The sequence below is a fragment of the Lolium rigidum genome, chromosome 7, assembly GCF_022539505.1.
Source record: "Lolium rigidum isolate FL_2022 chromosome 7, APGP_CSIRO_Lrig_0.1, whole genome shotgun sequence".
Classification (NCBI taxonomy): domain Eukaryota; kingdom Viridiplantae; phylum Streptophyta; class Magnoliopsida; order Poales; family Poaceae; genus Lolium; species Lolium rigidum.
Window position 1 is genome coordinate 123,610,833 of NC_061514.1, and position 7,436 is coordinate 123,618,268.

Here is a 7,436-nt window from a genome sequence, read left to right on the forward strand (position 1 = left end):
CCGGCAACGGCGCCAGAAAAGTGCTTGATGTCTACGGGAGCTTCTATTCTTGTAGACAGTGTTGGGCCTCCAAGAGCAGAGGTTTGTAGAACAGCAGACAAGTTTCCCTTAATTGGATCACCCAAGGTTTATCGATCTCGGGGAGGAAGAGGTCAAAGATATCCCTCTCATGCAACCCCGCAACCACAAAGCAAGAAGTCTCTTGTGTCCCCAACACACCTAATAGGTGTACTAGTTCGGCGAAGAGATAGTGAAATACAGGTGGTATGAATATATATGAGTAGTAGCAACGGCACCAGAAAAGTGCTTTTCCCAGGACAGTAAACAAGCAGTAGTAACGCAGCAGTAGTAACGCGGCAGTAGTAACGCAGTAAAACAGTAAACAAGCAGCAATAGCAGTATTTAGGAACAAGGCCTAGGGATTAGACTTTCGCTAGTGGACACTCTCAACATTGATCACATAACAGAATAGATAAATGCATACTCTACACTCTTGTTGGATGATGAACACATTGCGTAGGATTACACGAATCCTCAATGCCGGAGTTAACAAGCTCCACAATTCAATGTTCATATTTAAATAACCTTAGAGTGCATGAAAGATCAACACGACTAAACCAAGTACTAACACAAGCATGCACACTGTCACCTTCACACTATGTAGGAGGAATAGATCACATCAATACCATCATAGCAATAGTTAACTTCACAATCTACAAGAGATCATAATCATAGCATAAACCAAGTACTAACACGGATGCACACACTGTCACCATTACACCGTGCAGGAGGAATAAAACTACTTTAATAACATTGCTGGAGTAGCACATAGATAAATTGTGATACAAAATACATTGCAATCATAAAGGGATATAAATAAGCACTTCACTATGCCATTCATAACAGTGAGTAAGTATTCTGTGAAATATAGCCTAAGAGACCCACACGGTGCACACACTCGTCACCTTTACACACGTGGGACAAGGAGTCTCCGGAGATCACATAAGTAAAACTCACTTGACTAGCATAATGACATCTAGATTACAAGCATCATCATATGAATCTCAATCATGTAAGGCAGCTCATGAGATTATTGTATTGAAGCACATAGGAGAGAGATTAACCACATAGCTACCGGTACAGCCCCGAGCCTCGATGGAGAACTACTCCCTCCTCATGAGAGCAAGCAGCGGTGATGAAGATGGCGGTGGAGATGGCAGCGGTGTCGATGGAGAAGCCTTCCGGGGCACTTCCCCGCTCCGGCAGGGTGCCGGAACGAGACTCCTGTCCCCCGGATCTTGGCTTCGCGATGGCGGCGGCTCCGGAAGGTTTTCCGTATCGTGGTTCTTCGCCTCGGGGTTTTCTCGACGGAGGCTTTAAATAGGCGGAAGGGCAGCCTCGGAGGGGGCTCGGGGGCCCACACCATAGGGCGGCGCGGCCCCCTCCGGCCGCGCCGGGGTGTGGTGTGGGGCCCCCGTGGCTTCCTCCGGCGGCTCTCGGGTGTTCCGGAAGGCTCCGGGAAAAATAGGGACCCGGGTCTTGATTTCGTCCCATTCCGAGAATATTTCGTTACTAGGATTTCGAAACCAAAAACAGCAGTAAAACAGAACTGGCTCTTCGGCATCTTGTTAATAGGTTAGTTCCAGAAAATGCACGAATATGACATAAAGTGTGCATAAAACATGTAGGTATCATCAATAATATGGCATGGAACATAAGAAATTATCGATACGTCGGAGACGTATCATATGCTACGAACCCCATCAGTGGTATCAGAGCCATGTCTATGCATAGATCTGTTGCACGAGTAGAACACAATGGTTTTGTGGGCTTTGATGCTTTTGTTGCTTTAGTTTGTGTACTTTGCATCTTGCGGGGTGGTGGGATGAAGCGGCCCGGGCTAACTTTACATGACCGCGTCTCATGAGACTTGCTCCACGCTTGACATGCAACTTGTATTGCATAAGTGGCTTTGCGGGTGTCTGTCTCTCCCACCATAGTGAAGATCCAATTTACTCTTTCTATTGACAACACTAGTATCACCATTGTGGTTCATGTTCGTAGGTAGATTGGATCTTACTCAAAAACCCTAAACTACGTAAAATATGCAAACCAAATTAGAGGCGTCTAACTTCTTTTTGCAGGGTTTGGTGATGTGATATGGCCATGTGATGATGATTATATTTGATGTATGAGATGTTCATTATTGTATTATGGCAACCGGCAGGAGCCTAATGGTTGTCTTTAAATTTGTTAAGACTCGCGTGTCTATTGATCATGTAATAGCTTTATTTCAAGTAGTTGTTATAGTAGCTATAAGTGATGGACAACCATGAAGCGGCGCCATGGACCTTGGTGCAATGCTGGTGATGATGGAGATCATGCTTATGTGCTTTGAAGATGGAGATCAAAAGCACAAGAAGAAAGGCCATATCATATCACATATTATGAATTGCATGTGATGTTAATCCTTTATGCATCTTATCTTGCTTAGATCGCGACGGTAGCATTATAAGATGATCCCTCACATTAATATCAAGATAATAAAGTGTTCTCCCCCTCGTATGCACCGTTGCTACAGTTCGTCGTCTCGAAGCATCTCGTGATGATCGGATGTGATAGATTCTACGTTCACATACAACGGGTGTAAGCCATGTTGCACACGCGGAATACTTGGGTTTGCTTGGCGAGCCTAGCATGTACAGACATGGCCTCGGGACACAGGAAACCGAAAGGTTGAACACGAGTCATATGGACGATATGATCAACATGTTGATGTTCACCATTGAAGCTACATCATCTCACGTGATGATCGGTTTTGGTGTAGTGGATTTGGATCGTGTACCACTTAACAACTATGAGGGATGTTGTATTAAGTGGGAGTTCATCAGTAATTAGATTAAAACATGAACTAATTATCATGAACATAGTCTGAATAGTATTTTGAATTAAATTTGTAGAATTGGCATCCGTTATCTACCATGCGCTAGTCTTGCAATTGAGATGGAAATACTGTTAAGTCTGACAAGTAACTTTACGGACTGGTACCGTATTGTTAAAGAATCAAGATATGATTAAGTCCTAATGCAAACTTTTAGTAAACCTCACATAGATGATTCAAAGAGCAATGGTTTCAATTAGTACCAAATCATCTTGTCTCCGTGAAACTTGAAGTTCAAATCCGTTTGAAAAGTAAGGAGCTGGAAATTTTGTTTTCAGAAATAAGCAAGGTGTGAGATATATGTGATATCTAAGACCTTATTGCAAGATGATAGAATATAATCTAGTGAGACTACATAAACTCATAAGTTTTATGGGAATGTACGAAGGTTGAAGACGCTAGGCGTCCCGATCCTCCAACTAGTTGGGCACTAACGATATTCGCATATCCATGAAGTGATCGTCCTTAGTATGCACCATTGCTAAGACTCGTCGTTTCGAAGCATCACGTGATGATCGAGTGTTATAGATTCTATGTGTGCATACAACGGGTGCAAGCCAGATTTGCACATGCGAATACTAAGGTTAAACTTTACGAGCCTAGCATGTACAGACATGGTCTCGGAAAGTCGTCATGATTTGATGGATAATATTATGAGTGAAATTGTTCATCACATTAAAAGGTTACTAATAGTGAAATCTGGAACACTTGTCATGTGATGATCAACTTCAAAGTAAGAACCTCGAGATTATTGGTATTTGACCAATGGACCTAAAAGTTATTGAAGGTGAAGTGTTTTCTGAGAATGGGGAAAGCTAAAAGAGAAACCACAAAAGATATTTTGGCAGAAAGAAAGAAAAAGACTAGAAAGTCTAGCTCAGTTGTATATAGATGATATACATGTTATGGATGTATTCCTTGTTTGGTCACATAATAAAATTCTTGGGTATTTGTACCCGATTGGTTGGTAAGAGATGTCATACAATACAAGGCAATACAAGAATATGATGGCCTAAGTGACTGATAAGGAATATAGTAATAATGAACGTCTGGAACATAATAAAGTGTTATTATGTTTGTCGTTGGCGTTCTACCTAGCCCTTAGAGTTTATAATAAAGAACTTAATAAATTGTTATTTTCTCTGGTCAAATGAAAACAATGAGTTGTTCAAATTATGACATTGCTCCATGTACGATGGATAAGTTATTATAAATCTTAATGGTGAAACACACATACATAATACTGACGCTAAAATTACATAAGGCAAATGATTTGAATTCCACTTATTTGTGGAACCGCCATTTTGGTCATGTTAGAGAGGAACGCATGAAGGAACTCCATGCAAATGGATTTTTGGAGTCATATGATTTTTGAATCATTTGGCGCTTGCAAATCTCTTCTAAAAGGAAATGACTTAAATACCGTTCATATGCCAAGAGTTGAACGGGCAACTAACTTAGTGGAAACATACATGGTGATGTATATGGTTCACTGGGCATAGTTGTGTGCGGGAGATTCTTCTACTTCATGAAAACTTCCAACAATGAATTGAGTATATATATGTGGATATATTCGATAAGGAAGAAGTTTGAAACATTTGAATGGATTCAAATAAATTTCAGCATGAAGTAGAAATCATCGTAATAGAAAAGTCAAATATCTATGATTGGATCATGGTGGAAATATTTGAATTACGAGTTTTAGCGAACATCTAAGAGAGTTATGAAATCGTTCTACAACCTCACGCTTCTTGGAGTATCATAGTGATGATGGAGTATCCGAGAGACGTATCCAAACCTTGTTGGATTAATGATGAGATAATATAAAATGACGCCATTATATTTTTGTGGATTATGCTATAGAGATTACCGCTTTTACAATGAATAGAGCATCATCATGATCCGTTGAAATGACACCATACGAGTTATGGCATGGGTATGAACCCTAAATAGTCCTTTCTTAAATTTTGGTATGCATAGCATAACTAAATGAGTTTACAACCAAAACCGGATGAATGTCTTTGTTGGTTATCCCAAGAGAATGGATTGGGAATTCATCCCACTATGAAGTAAAATACAAAAGTGTTTGTTAATGTTACTTGCTTATCTCCAAGAAATTGTTTTCAAGCGAAGTATTTGAGTGGGAGGACAATAGAACTTGATAAGGTTTATGAACCTGAGCATAACGATCAGAGTAGCGCAGCATCGGAAATGGTTCCGGAAGCGGCCACGACGATCATGGCTCCCATGACTACAAAGTGTTTTAGCCATGGAGATCGAAGTACATATTGAACCTTGTAGGTATGGTTTACTTTGTGATCAAATAAATGATTTGTGGACAAAGGATTGATTTTGAACAATGATAAACCAACTGCAAAAAAAGAAGTTATGATGGGCCCTGACTCCGTTAAAATGGCTATGCGCCATGAAATCCAAGATAGATGAATACTTTTTGAAAGTAAATGGATCTATAAAATAGATGGACTTGGATGGAATATCCTTAAAGAAGCTTGACTTATCGAAAAGTTATTTACGACAAAGTTCAAAGAGTTGACTACGATAAGATTAGATCTTCCGTGGCAATGCTTAAAGTCTATGTGGATTATTCTAGTAATCGCTATATATTTCTTTTATGAGATATGATAGTAGGATGGCAGAAATACATTCCTTGCCAGAAGTGTGTATGAAGGATGTATACAAGATACAACCAAGAGTTTTGCTAGTCCGTGGAATACTAGATAGATATACGAACTTCAATTGGATGAAGTGAGTATCGCGGAGTTGGAATCTTCACCGGATGAAATAGTCAAAGAGTTTTTGATTTCATCAGAAACGATGAAGATGCTTGCATTTGCAAGAAATTAAGTGGGAGCGCTCAGACATATTTGTAATACTTTATGTGGATAACATATCGTTGATTATAAATAATGTAATTATATAATTGATTAAAAAGGTTTCATTGAGAATTAACTTCAATGAAAGGATATGGACTGAAACATATTTAGTGTCAAGATCTATGAAGATAGATTGAAACACATAATAAGTTTAAGTCAAAATACATAGAATGGATATTGAAGTAGTTCAATATAGAAATATTAAGAAGGTGTTCTTTTCATGTGAAGGTTTAACAAGACTTGAGTGTATTTGACACTCGATGAGTAAAAACACATGAGTGATCTTAGATCACGAATAATATGTACAAAATCAGATGTTATGTGCTCTAAAATGTTAGGAGCATATACCAAAATGATTCATGTGATGATCATTGGAAAACAGTAAGAATATCCCTGAGTACTTAAAGAAGAACCAAGGATATATATAGTTTTATATGGAGTGATGACAAACAAATCGCTGTAAGGTGTTGCACCGATATTAGTTTGGTCACATGTAAAAATGAATTTCAAATCTCAATTAGGCTAAGTGTTGTTTAAAAGGTAGCACAATGAGCTAGAAGAAGTCTATGCTAGATTTAGATCAGTTCTAAATATTGTGACGGATTCTACAAACGAAGGCAGAGTATGTCATTGTTTTGACAATGACTCGAGGATGTTAAGTTGAGGAGTTCTTTGAGAACTTGGTGTAGTTTCGATAGTGTCAGAACTTTGAAGCTATATTGTGTATGACAATATTAGTGACTTATTTTCAGACCGCGGAATTAAGGTTCCACCAGAGGACTAAGCATATACAATTAATGCCAACTCATTTGGAAAATGAGTGATGCGTTGAGACGCAAATGAATTGCAAAATACATACGTTTCTGAGCGAGTCAGATCTGTTGACTAAAACCTCTCCCGCGAGCAAAGCATGATAAACACCAGAAGGCCAAGGTGTTATATCTTTACAAATGTAAACTAGATCTATTGACTCTAGTGCAAGTGGGAGACTGTTGGAGATATGCCCAAGAGGCAATAATAAAATGGTTATTATAATATATCTTTGTGTTTATGATAATGTTTGCATACCATGCTATAATTGTATCAACCGAAACATTGGTACATGTGTGTTATGTAAACAACAAGGAGTCCCTAGTAAGCCTCTTGTATAACTAGCTTGTTGATTAATGGATGATCATGGTTTCGTGATCATGAACATTGGATGTTATTAATAACAAGGTTATGTCATTAGGTGAATGATATAATGGACACACACCCAAATGAGCGTAGCATAAGATCAAGTCATCAAGTTCAATTTGCTATAAGCTTTCGGTACATAGTTGCCTAAGTCCTTCGACCATGAGATCATGTAAATCACTTACACCGGAAGGGTACTTTGATTACATCAAACGCCATTGCGTAAATGGGTTGTTATAAAGATGGGATTAAGTATTCAGAAAGTGTGAGTTGAGGCATATGGATCAATAGTGGAATTTGTCCATCCTGATGACGGATAGATATACTCTGGGCCCTCTCGGTGGGATGTCGTCTGATTAGCTTGCAAGCATATGATTGGATCATAAGAGATGACATACCACGGTACGAGTAAAGAGTACTTGTCT